This window comes from Balearica regulorum, chromosome W (genome assembly GCF_011004875.1).
Source record: "Balearica regulorum gibbericeps isolate bBalReg1 chromosome W, bBalReg1.pri, whole genome shotgun sequence".
In the NCBI taxonomy this organism is placed as follows: domain Eukaryota; kingdom Metazoa; phylum Chordata; class Aves; order Gruiformes; family Gruidae; genus Balearica; species Balearica regulorum.
This window is the reverse complement of record NC_046219.1, coordinates 22682980-22706752: the sequence shown is the minus strand read 5'-3', so window position 1 is coordinate 22706752 and position 23773 is coordinate 22682980. Positions and strand designations below refer to the sequence as shown.

Sequence of the window (23773 nt, the reverse complement as noted above, 5' to 3'; positions counted from 1 at the left end):
ATGGGCTTCCCACGGAGTCCCAGCCTCCTTCAGGTGCCTCCACCTGTTCTGGCGTGGGGTCCTTCACAGGCTGCAGGTGGATATTTGCTCCACCATGAAACTCCACGGGCTGCAGGGCGACAGCCTGCTTCACCATGGTCTTCACCATGAGCTGCAGGGGGATCTCTGCTCGGGCACCTGGAGCACCTTCTCCCTCTCCTTCTTCACTGACCTTGGTGTCTGCAGAGTTGTTCCTCTCACATATTCTCACTCCTCTCTCTCTGGCTGCAAAACTGCTCTTATTTTTGGGGGTTTTTTTGTTTGGTTGTTTTTTTTTTTTCCTTCTTAAATATGTTATCACAGAGGTGTTACTATCATCGCTGATTGGCTTGGCCTTGGCCAGCGGCAGGTCTGTCTTGGAGCCAGCTGGCATTGGCTCTGTCAGACACAGGGAAAGCTTCTAGCAGCTTCTCACAGAAGCCACCCCTGTACACCTCCCCTGTTATTAAAATCTTGCCACACAAAGCCAATATACTATTGAATCTTCCAGGAAACATTTGAAGGATCATTCTACTTGGACAAATATCTAGTAATATGAGGGTTTGAGCCTGATAGTTCAGGAAAGTAGAAACTGAAAAGTATTTTAAATCATATTTATTGAATCATGAAAGTCTAAGAAGCATGCCAACAACTTGGAAAGGATACAGGAAAGCTCAATAAAAAATATTGAAGAGTGCAAAATCTCTCTTTCATTAAGAGACTCTAATGTAAATTCATGAATTTATCCAAATAACTTTAAAGTGGGCCTGGCCAATTGTCTCTAGGTCTTTGCAGGGATGAAAATTGAAAATTCTTTACAGAGGAAAAGATTTCTAAAAGTAGCAAATTACAAAGATCTCATTTTTTGGAATCTCATCTTAGACAAATCAGATTAAAAATAGTACAAGAGGTACTTTTAATGACTTTCTTTCAAACTTTGACCCAAAGCGATAATGTGTATAAAATGACATTAGGAATTGCAGTTCCACAGGGTGTGGTACCACAAAAAGGTGTAATAAAAAGCCAGTTCCTGTCCCCAAAAACTTGCAAACTCAGGTGACAGAGGTGAGAAGATGATGCGAGAAAACAGACAAAACTCAAGGAGAGTTGAAGATTTTAGCTAGATCTACTATACCCAAAATATCCTTATCCTTCGCCAGCCATTATCTTTCCTATTTTCAGCACACTTTAGATAAGAAAAAAATACTCATCTCTTGACCACTAGCGAGCAAATTTCTGTTCCATCCTGCTGACGTCAACTGAACTTAGGATGTGTAAAACAATGAGGAATTTGGCCATTTCATCAGTCAGATTTTTATGGGACCATTTATCCTATTGACTTATTTGACTCAAATAGCTGTTCTAGAAATGTTCTTGAATAACCAAATCTGGACATCTGAAAAAGCATTATGGTTTAACCCTTACTAGATGCACATCCTAGATTTACAATCGAGTTTCCATGGCTTGGCAAGTTTCCATGAATTGGCTGAACCTCAGCAGCAGTCCACATACCTACTCTTAGTCCACAGGAAAAGCAAGTGGAAAATTATTAATTTCATCCTCTTTATTATAAGCTATGCGGTGTTGCCTTGTATTTCCCATGAGCTACGAGCAGGTACATGGGCAGTTACCATGTCTCAGCAGCTTAGTGAGGACATGTCGAGCAACTTCCACTTGATCAAGACATGGAGCACACACTGTTTTTCCCACAGGGCCTCAAAATGCTTAAGGCGTTTTGAAAGAGATAGGCCAAATCCTGCAAGTGATCTCTCTTCCCATTCTCATTTTCACTGTGCTTCAGTGTGTGCAGCTTCTTTCAGGACCTGAATGTTCACAGAGAAATGCAGCCACCTCGTGGTGAGATGGCAATGTAGCCCTCATCCTTGGAAAGGAGTGGTACATTGCTGCCATCTTCCTTCAGTCGTGTCCGTCCCCTGTCGTGTGTGTCCCCGTCCCCCCCCGCCATTTCTCTCGCCATTAGGATTGGCCTCATTTGTCCAGCTGCAATGTCAACTCAAAGTTGTTTCTGTGGTTCAGTCAATTTAAACATCTCTTGCCTTGTCCTCGTTTACTACCAATAGGGCATCCATCATCATTCTTGTCAGGTCTTGAGCTATTTGTTCCTGCAGCAGACTCCTGTTTCTCCACAGCTGTCAGGACTATTCCTCTACTGTGACTTCCTGTTCACACAACATATGTTGCCTAATAGTTTCAAAAGGCAACTTTCTTTTATGCAAGTTTTTGGTTTTTGTTTTTTGGGTTTTTTTAATTAACTTTTTCCTGGACAGATGCCTGACAGCCATCCATCACAAGTCCATTTCTTTATGCAAGGCACTTGTTTCTCCTAAGGGCCCACCAAACAAGTCTGCAGCTTTCTAATTTTCACAAAATCAACTGTTTTGAGAAATAACTTTCCCAAAATCCCTTACTTTTGAGCAGACCCAAAGTTCTTTCTGTATCTACCTGCCAAGAGAGCTTTTCTGGATCTTTTAAAATCATATTGCCTATCAACTCATAAGCTTTATGACAGTGTTTTACTTGACCTCCATGTCCTCCTTCATGAGAAATCATAATTTTCATTTACTTTTATTTATAATAATTATATGCTCTGTACCTTCAGGTTTGGTTACTCGGTCCTCTCCTGTCTCTCTCCTCCATCCATATGGGGGCATAAGAAGGTCTCTTCCTTTGATTCTCTTCCTTTATTCATCCAAGCCTTGTCCCTAGCAGCCTTATCCACCAACACAAATTCAGCTACTATTTCTATAGTGACAGCTTGCAGATCTAACTTCTCTACCGAAGGACTGACTCCTGTCCAAACTAAAATCTTGGCCTGTCTTTCCAGTATCTCCTAGTGGATATCAAGTTCAATATGTATAAAACACAGCTCTTGAACTTTTCCTCCCAAACTGTCCCCTCTCTCTCTCTCCCTCCCCTCTGCCTCCATTCTCAATCACTGTGGACAACATTATCATCCTACCTGTCAGTCATGCTCCTACCTAGGTATCATCTTCAGCTTGGTTTTCGCCTTCTCGCCATGCCTTCATATTCGGGTGACAGTCAAATGTTGGAGTCATTCTGCATAACACATCTAACACGTTTAAGATGATACGGCCTTGTCCAGCCACCCACGCGGAATAAACTCTCCTCCACACTTCATCACGCATACCAAATTCGCAGCAGCCTTTATCCTACCCAGAAAGTACATAGGATTAAAACTATACTACTGTTGCACCTTTTTCACCATCTCACCCACTGCAGCACCTCAGAATTTCTTTTGTTATAAATTAACACCCTGAAATCCTTCTGCTGCTCTTGTCACTGCCACAGTAATCTTGCTGGCGCTAAAGATCTACGGTGACTCTATACTAGCTGACATTAGCCACCTACTTGCCCTCTTGTCTGGTGGTGATCCCTCCCACATAGCTCAGACATGTAGTTTAAGATTGTCTGACTGAGCCATGGAGGCATCCACCTCCCCACTGAGTGTGCAGCTTAGAGTGGGCACCTAACTTCATGTTCAATGCAAGATGAGCTGAATCCTGTTCTGGGTGTTTGCTGCCCAACTAAAGCAATTTGGGGATTCAGAAACCAGGCATCCTGCATCTGAATCCTCTGACTCCTGATCTGTTAGGTGTACTGTGAACTTGTCTAACACACTAATTGTCAGCACTACGTTCATTCTACGTATTTCCTTAATTAATTAACTTTAAGGCCTTTAAATCATCAAAACCCTGTAAGGTAGCTTCCCCCATCACACAGGCCAAGTCCTCTTTTGTTTTACTATAAAAGTCTGCATCAGCTTGGTCAAACCACAGCATTTCTTCTGCATCCAGGCAATAGCATCCCAAGTCCTGGCTGAACATCTTTCGTGAAAATTACTTTTCTGATGAAATCCTTGGTTTTGTGAAAAGAAAGGAAAATATGAGACTTGGATACAAGCACTCAATAGATGTCTGCCTGTCCTGGTTCTGGCAAGGATAGAGTTAATTTCCCAAGGAGCCAGGACAGGTGAGCCAAGCTGGCCGGGGGCTATTCCATACCATGTGACATCATGCTCACCATAAAAGGGGGCTAGTCGGGCAGGGGCGGGTTCGGCGTGTCGGCGTGGCTCCGGGACCGGTCAAGCGTCCGGTCGGTCGGTTGTCAGATCGGTAAAATCGTTCTCTGTTATCACCAATTGTTACTATCTGTTATCAGCACTGTTGCTGATTGTTTTCCCTCTCCCTTGCTGTCCCAGTAAACTGCCCTTATCCCAACCCTCGAGGCTTTGCCTTTGTTTTTCCCATTCTCCTCCCCATCCCGCCGGGGGAGGGGTGAGCGAGCGGTGCGTGGCACTTAGCTACCGGCTGGGGCTAAACCACGTCAGTCCTTTTTGGCGCCCAACGTGGGGCTCGAGGGGTTGTGATAATGACAAGTCTGACCCAAGTGTGTTAAAACAAAGTTGTTATAAGCATTTCTAATGTTATTGAAACAGTCGCTGGTCATAATGATGTTCTGTTTGGTCACATGGCTCTGTTTTGTAAACCCGTGTTTACTCTATGTAATCCCTGCAGTGCTGTTTATCCCCTCTGGGAGAGGGGTTCGTGTTCTCATGTTGGTGTATTGTGTGATAATGACTTATGATAAGATATCATTGACAGTCATGGGTCTGAGCTGGTACGTGTATGTAGCATTTCGGTCAGGCCCGTACCTCGGTCAATATCTTTCAGAATTGATTAATAATGGGACCCAATCTATGGGGAAGACAGGGGGGGATACCTTCTCCCACTCTTTCACCTCCCCTTTTCCCTTTTGGTTGGTTACAACAATTTTTGAGAATTTTGAATACCCTTGGAATGTTCAGGCCAGTATATTCCTGTTGCTAGGTCTCCTGCATGCTTTCCCACTCCTGTTCAGGGTTAGCAAAAATCTTTTCAAGAGTACCATCCAGGGATCTTCCCCAAGGCTGAATGGTCAGGGCTGGCATGGCATGTGGGAGAGTATGGGTGGGTATCTAGAGACCTTTTCACCCCCAATGGTTTGGAGCTTCACTCCTGAACAATTGCAAGACCCTGATAAAACGGTAGAATATTTGAAAGGAAAATGCTGTGGGGATTCTAAGGAGACACAACTTCCTGCCCTGTGCTGGGCCCTGGCCACAATCTATCAAACACTGCTTGATAGTAGACAGCACCATCCAGAGGGAGAGAGCGGACCCACAGGCACTGCAGCTGCCCAGGCCCCCGCAACAGGCACTGCAGCTGCCCAGGCCCCCGCAACAGGCACTGCAGCTACCCAAACCCCCGCAACAGGCACTGTAGTCGAGCCAAAAGATCAACCCACACCAGTATCAGTTGCCCCTATACACAAAAAGAAATATACAAGGAAATCGGTTCGCTTAGTGAAAGATGATGATGAACCGAGGCCATCACGAGAACAAGAAGGAGAGCCAGAACCAGAAGTGATTACTCGATCCCTGTCCCTGAGCGAGCTGCGAGATATGCGGAAAGATTTCAGCCGCCTTCCAGGGGAGCATATTATTACCTGGCTGCTCCGCTGCTGGGATAACGGGGCCAGTAGCCTGGAAATGGAGGGCAGGGAGGCCAAGCAGCTAGGATCCTTGTCTAGGGAAGGGGGCATTGACAAGGCAATTGGGAAGAAGGCACAGGCCCTTAGCCTCTGGAGGCGCCTCCTGTCAAGTGTGAGGGAAAGGTATTCCTTCAGCGAAGATGTTGTATGTCGGCCAGGCAAGTGGACCACTATGGAGAGAGGTATTCAATATCTGAGGGAATTAGCTGTGCGGGAGATGGTTTATTATGATCCGGACAATGCACAGTTGCCCACAGACCCCAATGAAGTCCAGTGTACCCGACCCATGTGTCAAAAATTTGTGCAAAGTGCACCATCATCGTACGCCAACTCACTGGCACTAATGGACTGGAAGAGTGAAGAGGCACCCACGGTGGACGAAGTGGCTGGCCGACTCCGGCAATATGAAGAGAGGCTTTCTTCCTCCCTAGTCTCGGCTGTGGAGAAACTGTCTCAGGACGTCCGGCAACTCAAAGAGGATATATCTTACTCCCCACCTGTACAGACACGTATTTCAGCTGTTAGGAGTAAGTGTTTTTCTGCTTCAGAGAGGGGATATAGAGCATACACACCACGAGGTATCCTGTGGTTTTTCCTGCATGACCACGGAGAAGACATGAGGAAATGGGATGGGAAGCCCACCTCAACCCTGCAGGCACGCGTACATGAGCTACAAGGCAAGACAGCTGTAAGAAGGGACTCTTCCAGGAAGAATGCTGCTCCAGTTTCCACCGGGCAGCCCCCCAGACCAAGTGAAAGGCCAGATCGCACTTCTGATCCTCTTGAAGGGACTTCTAAGTCCTTTTCCTTTTTGCAAGAGGTGAGTAGTGACTATGATGAGCAGGATTAGAGGGGCCCTGCCTCCAGCCAGGTGGAGGAAAGGGACAATAGGGTTTATTGGACTGTGTGGATCCGATGGCCTGGCACATCGAACCCACAAGAGTACAAGGCCCTAGTGGACACGGGTGCACAGTGTACCCTAATGCCATCGAACTATGAAGGGGTGGAACCGATATCTATTTCTGGTGTGACGGGGGGATCCCAACAGTTGACTCTGTTGGAGGCTGAAGTAAGTCTAACTGGGAATGAGTGGCAAAAGCACCCCATTGTGACTGGGCCGGAGGCTCCATGCATCCTAGGCATAGACTACCTCCGGAAAGGGTATTTCAAAGACCCAAAAGGTTACAGGTGGGCTTTTGGAATAGCTGCCTTGGAAGCGGAGGAAACTGAACCATTGTCTAGTTTGCCTGGTCTCTCGGAGGACCCTTCTGTTGTAGGGTTGCTGAAGGTTGAAGAGCAACAGGTGCCGATTGCTACTACAACTGTGCACCGGCGGCAATACCGCACCAACAGAGACTCCCTGGTTCCCATCCACAAACTAATTCATCAACTGGAGGGTCAGGGAGTGATCAGCAGAACCCACTCACCCTTTAACAGTCCCCTATGGCCAGTGTGCAAGTCCAATGGAGAGTGGAGGCTGACAGTAGACTATCGTGGCCTGAATGAAGTCACACCGCCGATGAGTGCTGCTGTGCCGGATATGCTGGAACTTCAATATGAACTGGAGTCAAAGGCAGCCAAATGGTATGCCACAATTGATATAGCTAATGCATTGTTCTCGATCCCTTTGGCAGCAGAGTGCAGGCCACAGTTTGCCTTCACTTGGAGGGGCGTCCAGTACACCTGGAATCGACTGCCCCAGGGGTGGAAACACAGCCCCACCATTTGCCATGGACTGACCCAGAGTGCCCTGGAAAAGGGTGAAGCCCCAGAGCACCTGCAATACATTGATGACATCATTGTATGGGGCAACTCAGCAGAGGAAGTTTCTGAGAAAGGGAAGAAAATAATTCAAATCCTGCTGCAGGCTGGCTTTGCCATAAAACGAAGTAAGGTGAAGGGGCCTGCGCAGGAAATCCAGTTTTTAGGAATAAGGTGGCATGATGGGCGGCGTCAAATCCCTATGGATATTATCAACAAAATAGCAGCCATGTCCCCACCAACCAACAAAAAGGAGACACAGGCCTTCTCAGGTGTTGTGGGTTTCTGGCGAATGCACATTCCGAATTACAGTCTGATAGTAAGCCCTCTCTACCATGTAACCTGGAAGAAGAATGATTTCAAATGGGGCCCTGAGCAACGACAAGCTTTTGAACAAATTAAACAAGAAATAGTTCATGCCGTAGCTCTTGGGCCAGTCCGGGCAGGACCAGATGTAAAAAATGTGCTGTACACCCCAGCCGGGGAGAATGGCCCTACCTGGAGTCTCTGGCAGAAAGCACCAGGGGAGACTCGAGGTCGACCCCTGGGGTTTTGGAGTCGGGGATACAGAGGATCTGAGGCCCGCTACACTCCAACGGAAAAGGAGATATTGGCAGCCTATGAAGGGGTTCGAGCTGCTTCAGAGGTGATTGGCACTGAAGCACAGCTCCTCTTGGCACCCCGACTGCCAGTGCTGGGCTGGATGTTCAAAGAGAGGGCTCCTTCTACACACCATGCAACCGATGCTACGTGGACTAAGTGGACTGCACTGATCACACAATGGGCTCGAATAGGAAGCCCCAATCGTCCAGGAATTCTGGAAGTGATCACAGACTGGCCAGAAGGGAAAGATTTCGGAATGTCGCTAGAGGAGGAGGTGACACTTGCTGAAGAAGCCCCACCGTTTAATAAACTAACAGAGGATGAGAAGCCATATGCCCTCTTCACTGATGGGTCCTGTCGCATTGTGGGAAAGCATCGAAGGTGGAAGGCCGCTGTATGGAGTCCTACATGGCGAGTTGCGGAAGCTGCTGAAGGAGAAGGTGAATCGAGCCAGTTTGCAGAGGTGAAAGCCATCCAGCTGGCTCTAGACATTGCTGAAAGAGAAAAGTGGCCAACGCTGTACCTCTATACCGAGTCATGGATGGTGGCCAATGCCCTGTGGGGGTGGTTACAGAAGTGGAAGCGGAGCAACTGGCAGCGTAGAGGCAAACCCATCTGGGCTGCCCCACTGTGGCAAGATATTGCTGCCCGGCTAGAGAAGCTGGTTGTAAAGGTACGTCATGTAGATGCCCACGTACCCAAGAGTCAGGCCACTGAGGAACATCAGAACAACCAGCAGGTGGATCAGGCTGCCAAGATTGAAGTGGCTCAGGTGGATTTGGACTGGCAACATAAGGGTGAATTATTTCTAGCTCGGTGGGCCCATGACACCTCAGGTCATCAAGGAAGAGATGTGACATATAGATGGGCCCGTGATCGAGGGGTGGACTTGAGCATGGACGCCATCTCACAGGTCATCCATCAATGTGAAACGTGTGCTGCAATCAAGCAAGCCAAGCGGGTAAAACCTCTGTGGTATGGAGGCCAATGGTTGAAATATAAATATGGGGAAGCATTGGAAATCGACTACATCACGCTCCCACGAACCCGCCAAGGCAAGCGTTACGTTCTTACAATGGTGGAAGCAACCCCTGGATGGCTGGAAACATATCCTGTGCCCCATGCCACTGCCCGGAACACTATCCTGGGCCTTGAAAAGCAAGTCCTGTGGCGACATGGCACCCCAGAGAGAATTGAGTCAGACAACGGGACTCATTTTTGGAACAACCTCATAGACACCTGGGCCAAAGAGCATGGCATTGAGTGGGTGTATCACATCCCCTATCATGCGCCACCCTCTGGGAAAGTTGAAAGGTACAATGGACTGCTAAAAATTACCCTGAGGGCAATGGGTGGTGGGACCCTCAAACACTGGGACACAAATTTAGCAAAGGCCACCTGGTTAGTTAACACTAGGGGATCTGCCAAGCGAGCTGGCCCTGCCCAGTCAAAATTCCCACGCCCAGTAGAAGGGGATAAAGTTCCTGTAGTGCACATGAAAAATATGTTGGGTAAAACAGTCTGGGTTATCCCTGCTTCAGGCAAAGGCAAGCCCATCTGCGGGATTGCTTTTGCTCAGGGACCAGGGTGCACTTGGTGGGTGATGAGAAAGGATGGGGAAGTCCGGTGTGTACCCCAAGGGGATTTGATTTTGGGTGAAAATAGCCAATAAATTAAATTGCATGATGTTAATAGCAATATACTGTATCAATGGTATGACCATAAGAATCACCCAAAACTAATGAAGGATGGACTTTGAAACTGAACAAAGTGCCACAATGATGGAACTAGAACTGACTTCAACTGGTGCCCAGAAACTTTATCGAAAATCACATCTTTGGCATCCAGACTGTGAGCATGGACCATACCAGATACACCGGCTGTGAAGACTCCGGATGCAGCGTGCAACAATCCAGCAGCACGCACCATTGCTCCTGCTCTGAGAGACTGTAATGGCAGATGGAACCCAAAGCCATGGACTAAATGAACTTGACAGACATTTTAGAGCGATAGCCCATAGAGTAAGGCAATGAGATCTGTGAAATAATCTGGGCATGACGTAGATGGTATGGAATAAGGGGTGGATAATGTCCTGGTTCTGGCAAGGATAGAGTTAATTTCCCAAGGAGCCAGGACAGGTGAGCCAAGCTGGCCGGGGGCTATTCCATACCATGTGACATCATGCTCACCATAAAAGGGGGCTAGTCGGGCAGGGGCGGGTTCGGCATGTCAGCGTGGCTCTGGGAGGGGTCGAGCGTCTGGATCGGTAAAATCGTTCTCTGTTATCACCCATTGTTACTATCTGTTATCAGCACTGCTGTTGATTGTTTTCCCTCTCCCTTGCTGTCCCAGTAAACTGCCCTTATCCCAACCCTCGAGGCTTTGCCGTTGTTTTTCTGTTCTCCTCCCCATCCCACTGGGGGAGGGGTGAGCGAGCGGCGCTTGGCACTTAGCTACCGGTTGTGCCATTCAGAGAAAGATTCAACTTAGTTGAACTTCAAAAAAAAAAGAAAAAGTACTGCAGCCCAAAACTTTGTTAACTTGGGGGCTTTCATTTCAACATTTTTCTGTGCAGCTCTTTTATCAACACAAATGACAAAAAAACCAACTTCAAATCTCTGCTCAGGAATCACCTAAATAAAATTATGCAATTATTGCTCAGTGTTGATAGGCAACAGATCAATTATAATTCTTGTATTTAATATTTTTAATTAATCAATAAAATATGAATGACACAACACCTTGAACAAGGTTGACTTTCAGCCTACTCCCACCATGTTCTTTGGAAGTCCACCAGAATTCCGAGTCAAACACGATTAATAGTTAGATGAAGGGATTCTCTTCTTGCCTTATAAAATGTACTATCATCTACCCTCTCATATCGTAAGAGATTTTTGCCATTAATTAAGCTGGAGGAATTTTTCACCTGTTTAGTTTACCAAGTAAGAGTCACTTAAATTTCAAAACTTGCTCCAAGAAACAAGTGTCATTGTCAGTACATCATGTGCAGTAGCCCTCTTTCAAACTCATGACAAATTGGGCACTGGTTCCCATCTTCCTGGCTTTGGATGCTCAGGCATCCCATCAAAGAAAGCAACTCCAGCTCGCTTTTATGACTGCTATTATTATTGCTGTGCATTCCTATGGTGCAGTTATGACTTTGCAAAGCACTGTGAAGTTGCCTTCAGACACAGTCCCATTACAGAAACCGGCCAAGCAGTTGTTCTCACCCCCCCTCTCAACACAGCAGAGGAATCTTTAGGTGAATTAAGGGTGGAAGGGAAAGCAGTGAGAGTCTGCAGAAGGAGCTCTGAGCAAGTAGAGGAAAGAAGGAAAATAGACCTTCGTGGGCATGATGAAGTTTTAGCCCAAGTGCCTTGCTTGCACAGGGGTAGGGAAGTGGCTATTATTATGAGTGCATGCTGGCAGAAAAGTGCTGAGTTGGCAGAAACTGCCTGGCAGCTCCTTGAGTGGGGGGCCCACAATGCTCAGCAATGATCAGCTGAGGTATTTTGGGCCAGACGTTTCCCAGCGTTACCATAATTTCCCTTAATTCTTTCTATAAAAAATAAAATCATAGGACCATGTTCCCTACCTCCCCCTTCTTCCAAAAATGAACTAATAAAGCACATGTTTCTGGGGCCCAGAATACAAATCCAGGCAGCCTGACTGCCTGACAGAGTGTATGAATCATACTGGCACCAAAGATGGCCTTTACTTCTCTAATCACATCTCTCTAGCCTCATAAGCATCTGGTATGATGACGAAAAGACCCATGGGACGTGACAGGCTTCACTCACCATCTTTCCCAGGATTCCTAGCTCCCTCTGAACCACAGCATTCATTGCCTCCAAATGGGATAAGAGGGTGTCCTGGTTTCAGCAGGGATAGAGTTAATTTTCTTTCTGACAGCTGGTGTAGTGCTGTGTTTTGGATTTAGGATGAGAACAATGTTGATAACACACTAATGTTTTTTATTTGTTGCCAAGTACTCAAGGAATTTTCAGCTTCTCATACTGCCCTGCCAACGAGAAGGCAAGGGGCACCCATAAAACTGGGAGGGGACACAGTGAGGGCAGCTGACCCAAACTGACCAAAGAGATATTGCATACCATACAATGTCATGTCTCGTTTGTCAGCTGGGGGCCTTGCGTGTCAGCTGGGGGCCTGGCGCAGCAGCTGGGGGACTTGCACAGCATCAACTTTGGTGTGATGGCATTTGTTTTCCCAAGTAACTGTTACACGTGATGGAGCCCTGTTTTCCTGGAGATGGCTGAATACCTGCCTGCTGATGGGATGTGGTGAATGAATTCCTTGTCTTGTTTTGCTTGCATGTGTGGGCTAGGAGTCTGGGCAGCTGAGGGTCTTGTGTAGCATTGACTTCAGGTAGGAAGGTGTGCTATTCATCACTTGTTTTGTATATGTTACTATTACTTTATTTATTTATTTATTTATCTTTTTTTGTTTGTCCTATTAAATTGGTTTTATCTCAACCCACCAGTTTTCTCACTTTCACTCTTCCAATTCTCTCCCCCATCCTGTTGAGGGGAGTGAGTGAGTGGCTGCGTGGTGCTTAGTTGCTAGCTGGGGCTAAACCACGACAGAGGGATAACTGCTCATGAGCCACACAGCTTCGCTCTAGACAAAAGGATTTAATCGGCACTAGAATATCTCTTCACAAGTCCAAGGGGAGTTGGGAAAAAAATCAACAGTTGTGGAGGCAGCTGGGGGAAAGTGGAAGTGCGACTGTGCCATCGCTGAGTGTTATCCAAGTCCTAGTGCCAGCAGCAGCCCCTGCGAGGCTTGCTGCGCTCAACGGTTTTCTCATCTGGATGAGATTAGGGACTAAAATAATTTGCAAGAACTGACCTTTCTGGGTGTCGTGGTTTAGCCCCAGCCAGCAGTTGAGCACCACGTGGCTGCTCACCCCCTCACCCCCAGTGGGATGGGGAGGAGAATCGGAAGACAAAAGTAAAACTCACAGGTTGGGATAAGCCAAGGGACAGCAAAGGGAGAGGAAAATAACAACAACAGTACTTATAACAGAATATACAAAGTACACAATGCAATTTCTCACCTGACTACACGACGACTGTACACTACAGGACCATATACCACTGCCCACTCAGACCATCCCGGAGCCGCCCCACCCCTCCCCGACTACGGTATGGAATACCTCTTTGGCTAATTTGGTGTGGTGGGTTGACCCCGGCTAGAGGCCAGGTGCCCACCAGAGCCACACTATTCAATCCCCCTCCTTCACTAGACTGGGGAGAAAAGGTAGAACGAAAGACTTGTGGGTCGAGATAAGGACAGGGAGAGATCACTTATCATCATGGGCAAAACAGACTAAACTTAAAGAAAAATTCATCTAATTTATTACCAAGCAAAACAGAGTAGAGGAATGAGAAATAAAATCAAATCTTAGAGCACCTCCCCCCACCCCTCCCATCTTCCCGGGCTAAACTTCACTCCCGGCTTCAACCTCCTCCACCCTCAGCGGCACGGGGACAGGGAATGGGGGTTGTGGTCAGTTGATCACACATTGACTCTGCTGCTCCTTCCTCCTCAGGGGGAGGACTCCTCACACTCTTCCCCTGCTCCAGCATGGGGTTCCTCTCACGGGAGACAGTCCTCCATGAACTTCTCCAACGTGAGTCCTTCCCATGGGCTATAGTCCGTCACGAACTGCTCCAGCATGGGTCTCTCCCATGGGGTGCAGACCTTCAGGAGAAGACTGCTCCAACGTGGATCCCCCACGGGGTCACAAGTCCTGCCAGCAAACCTGCTCTGGCGTGGGCTCCTCTCTCCATGGGTCCACATGTCCTGCCAGGAGCTTGCTCCAGCGCGGGCTTCCCATGGGGCCACAGTCTCCTTCGGGTGCCTCCACCTGCTCCTGCCTGGGGTCCTCCACGGGCTGCAGGTGGAATCTCTACACCCCCTCATCCTTCCTCCATGGGCTGCTGCAGGGGGACAGCCTGCTTCACCATGGTCTTCTCTCCATGGGCTGCAGGTGGAATCTCTACACCCCCTCATCCTTCCTCCATGGGCTGCTGCAGGGGGACAGCCTGCTTCACCATGGTCTTCTCACCATGGGCTGCAGGGGGATCTCTGCTCCGGTGCCTGGAGCACCTCCTCCCCCTCCTTCTTCACTGACCTTGGTGTCTGCAGATGTTCTTACATCTTCTCCCTCCTCTCTCCGGCTGCAAAAGCTCTCCCTAAATTGGTTTTTTCCCCTTCTTAAATATGTTATCACAGAGGCACTGGTTGGCTTGGCCTTGGCCAGCGGCGGGTCCATCTTGGAGCCAGATGGCATTGGCTCTATCAGACACAGGGGAAGCTTCTAGCAGCTTCTCACAGAAGCCACCCCTGTAGCCCCCCTGCTACCAAAACCTTGCCACACAAACTCATTAGAGTTGGGTCACCTGTCCTGGCTGTGTCCCTTCCCAGCTCCTTTTGGAAATTAACTCTATCCTAGCCAAAACCAGGACACTGGGATATCAGACACATTGATAAGACTCCAGCATTGGAGACATAAAACGCTCCCTACTGGAGGGAGCTCTACCAGGCATCACCACCTTCCTCTAATAAGAATGTTCTCTTCCCCCCCCATGGAGAGGAATGAAGATGTCAGCATTAGGTCTTTACCTCCCTGCTTGCTTTGGGAGGTTCTTTCCTCTCCCCCCCCTTTCCCTCCTCTTTCTTTTGTTCTAAACCTCATTTATATCACTGTGATCTTCCCTTTGATTTAAATGGGCTCTGGATCAACATCAATCTGGATGCTTGTGCTTGTTTCCCTTTAATCCACTCCTTCCCAGCCCTGCTTAGGTGTGTGGTCTGGATTGATAAGACACATTCTTGCAAGGAAAACAGAAAGACCTTAGTAATTGGTAGATTTCTATCCCTATCTAAAACATAGCTGGAATTAAGTGATTCATTAGCTATTACCCAAATGGGTTTTTCAAATATCAAAATGAATTTTTCAAGGGCAAAGATGTATTTAGATCAAAACAATAACTTTCATGTAAAACTCTCATTTGAAGTCCGCACAAATTCACAAATGCGAAGCATCCTACTAGACACCAATGTCTTTGCCTCAGATGTCCCCTGGCAAGTGAAATCAGGTAGGGGAATACGCTTGACTTCCCATCCCAAAGGTCTGTGTTGTATTCACAGGAATAGTAGTTGTGACATTTCACCCAGCAGCAAGGAGACACGTTTCAGTCTTGGCAAAGTGGAATGCAGTAAGGGTAGATCCTTCAGTATAAACCAATTTCTTGTTCCACCAAAACCAGCAGAGGCTCAGTGAGTTTACACCATCTCATAGCTTCAACTGACAACATGTTTCACCATACTATAACATGGGTGATACCTCCCTGCAAGCAGAATCATTTATCAATTAATGATCCTGTGATTGTACAGTGCTTGGAGATTTTCAGTTTAAATATGCTGCAAAAATGCAAATACTTCTTATAAAGCCAGTCAAGCAATATGCTTTTGTGGAGGGTTGACCCTGGCTAAGGGCCAGGTGCCCACCAGAGCCACTCTATCACTCCCCTCTTTCATTAGACAGGGGAGAAAAGGTACAATGAAAGAAAAACTTATGGGTCGAGATAAGGACAGGGAGAGATCATTCTCTAATTATCATCACAAGCAAAACAGACCGAACTTAGAGAGGGAATTCATCTTATTTATTACTAAGCAAAACAGAGTAATGAGAAATAAAACCAAATCTTAAAAACACCTCCCCCCACCCCTCCCATCTTCCCGGGCCCAACTTCACTCCCAGCTTCAACCTCCGCCCACCCCAGCGGCACAGGGGGACGGGGAGTGGGGGTTACGGTCAGTTCATCACGCGGTGTTTCTGCTGCCTCTTCATCCTCAGGGGGAGGACTCATTGTTCCCCTGCTCCAGCATGGGGTCCCTCTCACGGGAGACAGTCCTTCACGACCTTCTCCAATGTGAGTCTCCTCCACAGGGTGCAGACCTTCAGGAGCAAACTGCTCCAGCGTGGGTCCCCCACGGGGTCACAAGTCCTGTCAGCAAACCTGCTCTTGCATGGGATCCTCTCTCCATGGATCCACAGGTCCTGCCAGGAGATTGCTCCAGCACGGGCTTCCCACAGGGTCACAGCCTCCTTCAGGTGTCTCCACCTGCTCCTGCCTGGGGTCCTCCACAGGCTGCAGGTGGAATCTCTACACCCCCTCATCCTTCCTCCATGGGCTGCTGCAGGGGGACAGCCTGCTTCACCATGGTCTTCACCACGGGCTGCAGGGGAATCTTGCTCTGGTGCCTGGAGCACCTCCTCCCCCTCCTTCTTCACTGACCTTGGTGTCTGCAGAGTTTCTTACATCTTCTCACTCCTCTCTCTGGCTGCAAAAGCTCTCTCTAACTGTTTTTCTCTTTCTTAAATATGTTATCAATCACAGAGGCGCTGATTGGCTTGGCCTTGGCCAGTGGCGGGTCCGTCTTGGAGCCGGCTGGCATTGGCTCTATCACACACACAGGGGAAGCTTCTAGCAGCTTCTCACAGAAGCCACCCCTGTAGCCCCCCTGCTACCAAAACCTTGCCACGCAAAACCAACACAGCTTTGAACTATGATAGCCTAGAGTCATACAGCATGACAGTGATCTGGGATTCCCAGTCATGTGCAGCGTGTTTGCAACTCAGTGCAGCTGAAATGATCTTTTATGATGTCACATGCACAGCTGAAATTTATCTGCCCATCTTGCTAGTCCTTTCTCAACATCTGTTTCTTTCCAAGTCATCTTAGGCTGTTCATGTCCTCATCCTGAACTGCCAAGGAAGAATGAAGCTCATGTGAGCAGAGTCCGGAAGCATCACAGGCTCCATACCTGGTTGTGATGCTGCCTTGCTATGACAATAGACAATTCACTTTATGGCTCTGGAATTGTTACACTTTTATTTTCATTCTTGCCTATTTAGCTAGAAGGAGAGATCATTCGGATCTTAGCTTTTATGGTGCTTAATACTGCAGCTACCAATCATTTTCTTAATAGAAATAATAATTTATAAAAAAATTACACCAAGTCATCATTTGTTGCTGTAAGAATATTTTCGGGGAAAGTATATTTTTAGTAAATACAGAACTAAACATACCTTATCTTCCAAACTCTGTTACTCTTATTGGGAAAGGGAAACCTATAATATTTCCTTTTTTAATTGTGGATTTTAAGTTTTTCTTCAAATTGACAAAAAAATTATTATTTATTGCTTTTATATTCCTAAATAGTGGGTAAGAATTTGCAGTCTACCAGTATAACAACACTTTCCACTTCATAATGCATTAAGGAAGGTGAATGATTATGTGACGACTTTTATTATCTATAGACTGTGCTGAAAAACGCAGAGCTGCTTGAAGAACTCTGCTTTGAACTTTAGGGTTTTTTAGGTATCCAGCTTTGATTTGAGGGGCATATTAATACCCGGGTTATGTATCAAGTTCTTTCTGATTAGAATTGGATACTGTGTCACCAGAAGTCAGTGATTCTGTTGCTCTGTGGAAAGTAATGACTTTAGCTCAGAGACACCTGCTAAGTACTGTATGGGCAAGTAAAACCAAAATCAACCTTCCACTCCAAATAAATTACAGCTCTGGAGACCTGTGAAGGGAAGTACCTGCAGCAACTCTCTTTGCTTAGACATTGCATGAAGAATCCACTCTACCAAGGGAGCAGCATTATCAAAGGGTCTGTCGCTCCAGCCCTGGATGAATGCCTCCTTTCCCTACTCTGTCTTTGTCACTCTCATCTTAAGTGTGTCTAAACCAGCTCTCAGGACTGTACAGTGGAAATTGCTCCTAGTAGCTGTCCTACTCATCTTTCAGATGAGACATGAAATTGAAGCCCTGAGTACAGAAAAACATAGCATATTTCACAAGAGGGGAAGGATGTTAGTCCTGGTCTTCTGACCATCTTCCAGCATAGGTAATTACATTTCTACCTAGCTAAAATTCCCTCTGCTCTGCAGTTTTAATTGGACAGTAGTTTCTTTTTTGCTTGTCTAAAATCTCAGATTGGCGTGAAGCCTCCACAGGCTAATTCACTAGGGCTACACAGGCAAAAAAAATCTGGTTTTCTTTTCAAACTTAGGAGGCATCATACTAAATGGCCCGATCTGACAGAGCCCAAAGCAAAGAAATTCCCCTTTGGCTTTTAAGTCCTAACATCAAGAAACCTTGTGTGAAAATACTACCCTGAATGGCTTGCTGAAGGGCATAATCCTCCCAGCTCTGTTTTGCAATCACAAAAGCAACCCCATTCACGTGGTGACACTTAGGAATGTAGTCTGATGGCCCAAATGAGAAGTATTCAGCAGCACCTATTCATTTAAGCATCTTAGCTGGTGTGCACAGCTGACATTTTGGAAGGTACTTAATAGGATCTACACATTCAGATGTCATACTCAAGAGCTTTAATCACAGGAACTTTAATGTAACAAGCCTTTTAAAAAATATTTTTGGTCCAGAACTTTTAACTGCCTCCATTTGAGTTAACCAAGATATAAAAGTCCACCTGTATGAGAGAGACACCCTTGCAGTAAAGTACTTAAGTGTACGCTTACCTCCAATAGGACATTAACTAATCTTAAAGAGAAACATGATTTAATGGCTTTGGCAAATTAGGCCTAAATTCATCAGTTTTGCAAGAAAAAAAAGTCTAACCATCTGTAGAGATTGGCAACCTACTGAGTCAGAGGAGACTTATAGGGCTGACAGGAAAAGAAAATTCAGACATATATTTTGCAAGGAAACATCATCACAAAACTTTTCCTATGAATATTGTTCTAGGGAGAAACAACTTTCCCTGATGTCGTGCAGCATTATTTTATCTCCTGACAAGTTTTTCCTTAATTTGTGTATACACTCAATTTGGAAGACCATAACTAATGGGAAACAGTCCCAACAACCAGGCAAAAGATTTGTTTTCCTTTGCCTTTCAATGAAATATCAATGGATGTATGTTTTATTTTTAGTTGAATATGAAATTTCACAAGTGACCTGTCAAACTCCTGTTTTCAAGAATGACTATTTCACACGTCAAGACAGGCTGGGAAATTAGTTTTTCCCACAGAGGACTCTGATTAGGGATTACAAAGTTAGTGTGGCACAGAGTGACTTTTTTTCCTCCATCTTTTCCCTTGCCTCGCTGGCCTAGAGAGCATCTGACTCTGCTGACTAAGGGGAGAAATTCACTACCATGCATGGGAGGGGGATGAGAAACAAGATAATCATATTAAGTAAACTTGCTGGCCCAAGAGAGAATAAAGAAAGTACAATAATCCTTAGCCCTTATATTATTCTTTTCATCAGTAGCTATCAAAACACTTGAAAAAGGAGGTTGATTTGATGGGAAAGGAGATAAATGCCAATTCCAAGTAGCCTATTGCAGAGGCACCAGCAGGAATGCTCACTTTCATGACAGTCCCTTTTGACTGTGGATCTGCAGGGTAGAGAAATAAACAGGTCCTTCTCTTGGTAAAATGCAGAATTAACACACAGATCTCAAAGTACATTTCAACATTATTGACTTACCCACTGTAACTCTCTTGGGCATTGGTGAAATATATGGTCCAGTCTAACAACTGGAGAGAGCAAGAGGGAGATTATGTATTACTAATAGATCACCGAACAGACAGGACCTTTGTCAGCAGACAATGACTGATTTACACCATGGTTTAACTGTTTGTGGAAGCAATAAATAGTCCAGATGAAGGGCTCTGCAGTTTTTACCCCATGGAAAATCTGGCTCATTCTGGGGCATTTCTGTTATCCAGTGCATTAGTAGGAGTCACTGGAGTAGAAAGCAGTCTTGTGCTGCTGTAGATGAACAGCACTGTTTGGCTCCTCTGCTAAAAATCCTGCAATGTGTGATCTGATAGAGTTTACTGCCTGATTTCCTTTGGGCCATGTGACAGGTCTGCACATGAGGAACAATATACAGAAAGCATCAATCTCAAGGTCAATATTCATGTTCAAGAGCAATACAGCATCTATACTAGCTACATATCTTTAACTGCTTACATGCGCATCTCATTGCAGAGGAGTCTCAAACCCACCCCCCCCCAAAACCCAAACCTCCTTTTTCTCCTCTTTGTAGATTGTACCCTAACTTGCTTCTGTTTGCCAATGGCCTTTCTGCCCTGTGTATATGATAGTGATGTTCAAAGAGGCCCGAAGTCCTGCTGTGACAGACAACCCAGAAAAACATCTCATAAGAGGCAGTCTTAGATCCCATTGGGTCAAACGGCTTCTGTGCAGCCACTATGACTCACATCAGGAGGGAAGAACACTCCAGGGGCAAGAACTTCATGTGGAGGTTACCCATGTTTTCATGATGCCATCTACAATAATAGCTTGGTTTTCAACAGTGTGAGGCATCAGCAATTTCCTGAGGCATTTCTCTGGCCCTGTGTTGGTTTTGCGTGGCAAGGTTTTGGTAGCAGGGGGGCTACAGGGGTGGCTTCTGTGAGAAGCTGCTAGAAGCTTCCCCTGTGTCTGATTGATAGAGCCAATGCCAGCCGGCTCCAAGACGGACCCGCCGCTGGCCAAGGCCAAGCCAATCAGCACCTCTGTGATAACATATTTAAGAAAGAGAAAAACAGTTAGGGAGCACTTCTGCAGCCAGAGAGAGGAGTGAGAAGATGTAAGAAACTCTGCAGACACCAAGGTCAGTGAAGAAGGAGGGGGAGGAGGTGCTCCAGGCGCCGGAGCAAGATTCCCCTGCAGCCCGTGGTGAAGACCATGGTGAAGCAGGCTGTCCCCCTGCAGCAGCCCATGGAGGGAGGATGAGGGGGTGTAGAAATTCCACCTGCAGCCTGTGGAGGACCCCACGCCGGAGCAGGTGGAGACACCTGAAGGAGGCTGTGACCCTGTGGGAAGCCCGTGCTGGAGCAAGCTCCTGGCAGGACCTGTGGATCCATGGAGAGAGGATCCCATGCAAGAGCAGGTTTGCTGACAGGACTTGTGACCCCGTGGGGGACCCACGCTGGAGCAGTTTGCTCCTGAAGGTCTGCACCCCGTGGAGGAGACTCACATTGGAGAAGTTCGTGAAGGACTGTCTCCCGTGAGAGGGACCCCACGCTGGAGCAGGGGAACGATGAGTCCTCCCCCTGAGGATGAAGAGGCAGCAGAAACACCGTGTGATGAACTGACCGTAACCCCCACTCCCCGTCCCCCTGTGCCGCTGGGGTGGGCGGAGGTTGAAGCTGGGAGTGAAGTTGAGCCCGGGAAGATGGGAGGGGTGGGGGGAGGTGTTTTTAAGATTTGGTTTTATTTCTCATTCCTCTACTCTGTTTTGCTTAGTAATAAATAAGATGAATTCCCTCTCTAAGTTTGGTCTGTTTTGCTTGTGATGATAATTAGAGAATGATCTCTCCCTGTCCTTATCTCGACCTGTAAGTTTTTTTTTTTTAGTTATACCTTTTCTCCTCTGTCTAAAGAAAGAGGGGAGTGATAGAGTGGCTCTGGTGGGCACCTGGCCCTCAGCCAGGGTCAACCCACCACAGGCCCTAAGACTTCCAGGGCAAATAGAGATAGAAAGAAAAGAGGAAGGAAGAAGACACCAACTTGTTTACACTTCTCTGTCCTGCTAACTAGAGCAGGTCACATCTTCAAAACCCATTTGCAGATATGAATACTTATTCACCTTATTCAGTTTCAAAATCCTCCATGCTGCATTGTGCCTATCATGCTGCAGCCTCTGCTCTGCAAATCACGACAGCAGCCCCAAACAGCCCAATCTGCTCTAGACCAGACCCTCCCTCCGATACAACTGCAAATAGGTTTAAATCATTAGATTCAGTTTACCAAACAGTCTCTTGGATCAGGGTTAATTAAATGAGTGTTGAAATCTAATTAAGGACTGGTCCAGGTGATAATTAGCAGGAAATATTCATTTGTCGATGAGCTGCAATTAAAAGCGTGATTTGGGGAGGACTCAATAACTACATCATATGATTTTTTTTTAAAAAGAATGTAAAGTCACCCAGCCTTGAGCAGAAATGCATGAGAATTTTGGCTAGATTCCCACACACACTCTCTGTTTTGCTCTTATAGTAATTTCTGAAGACTGCTCTCCACCCTTGAATAGAGCATCCATCTCTCCAACACTTTGTTTTCCTGAAGCACTTCTTTCAACCCCTTGCTCTTCAGCACATTGTTTGAGTGGGTTATAGATTTATTAGAAAGAAACTAACAGGTTAAAAAGAAAGATTCTTTGCCAATGAAAATCACTTCCTCCCAGAACAGGCTCCAGGGGAGCATGGCTCATTGTGTGGCCTTAGATTTCTTTTTTTAGCGTGTTAATTCCTCAAGTCTTTATTCATAACTGAGGATCTGGAGAGGCTATTGAATATGTATAGCTTGGACTTTTATATATGTTCGTCCATAGTTGTGGTTTACTACGCTATTCCAAATTTGTAGCAGAGCAATTCTGCTTTCACCGAGCGTTTGTTTTTTATTTCTTTTTTCTTCTATTACAGGTACATAGGGGTGTGTGTAAGACAGTTAATAACACTCCCCCGTGCAATCCCAGGCAATCCCACCTCTGCTGGAAAAACGAGAGCCCCGCAACAGCCCAGCTCCTCTCACGCAGAGCTGGTCATCTTCTACTGCTGCAGCCAGAGGCTGAGCTGGCAATTTCCCCACTGTCTGTATTTCCATCAGCGAATACCAGTGTGTCAAAAGGGAAGCATACCATGTTAGTGCGATGATTTCAGCTGTTGTCAGTTTCCTGACAGCTCACCTGCCCATCTCCCCAGTCTCAGTGGCAACCCAGCTCCTGAGGCAACTGTCTGCCTGCTGTCGGGGCTGCTGCTGGATCTCCTCCCCCCTCCCCGCACTCCTCTTCCCCTGGGGAGACTGCTCTGTGGGGAACCAACCAACCCATGAAGTTAGGACATCCTTGGATCTAGTCAAAAAAATATCAGCACCTTCCTTCCTAAGTAGATCCATTTTTTCCCATCTCTGCCTCCTATCAGAAATTTAAGAATCACAGTTACTGACCTTTCATCTCATTTTGAGAAGGATTTCTTTCATTCCCAAAACCTCTACATTTTTCCCAGACTTCTGCAGTGAGCTCTGATGATCATCTGCAGTTCTGCACCAGTGTTGACTGCAGACATAACCCAAACATTGTAAAGATTTCCTGAAAAAGTGTAACATTAAATTTGAGCTCTTTTGTGGTAGCCTCTATTTCATGGAGAGGAAACTCAGGTCCATCAAGTACTATTTTTGCTCCCCTAGTTTAACAGTGCTGAAGAGATGCTGCTTCATGACTAGATATATGCTCTGCTCAGCATACTGAATCCTGTCTCCAAGGCTGGGCACAGATTTCTCACTGGACAAGACAAGGCAGTGTGAAAGGGTGATCCAGCTCAGAGGGTCTGGCCTACACAGAGCTAACACATTCCATCAAAATAAATCAGTTCACAAATCCTACCACATTAATCCAGCAAAAGCTCCTACATTTTCCTGTTCTGAGTACAGATATTTGTCCTCTGATGAGGACCACCTGCTGGGCTAGAAGGTTTTCTATATATTGAAAGAATAAGGCAACAACTTTTCCACAGAGAATATTAATGACAGCCTGGAAGTTTGAATTTTGGAGGAAACTAGGAACTGGGCTGCTGGCCTCAGTCATTCACCCTCCAGGGTCCTTTCCTTCCTTCCTAATGCTCTCATCCTCTTGCAAAGGTCTAATTCAAATGGCTTGAGAGGTTGCATGGAAAAAAATCAGCATCAGCTGGATCTCATGCTACCAAATCCATGTTAGATGTATGGATTGCATGAGCCAGTGT

General features: G+C 46.5%; 1 protein-coding gene across 1 annotated transcript in view; it reads left to right on the top strand.

Annotated features, from left to right (window-relative positions):
• LOC104638526 (CUGBP Elav-like family member 4) overlaps nucleotides 1–23773 on the top strand; it is a 396138-nt gene that overhangs the window by 289714 nt on the left and 82651 nt on the right. The window lies entirely within an intron of this gene.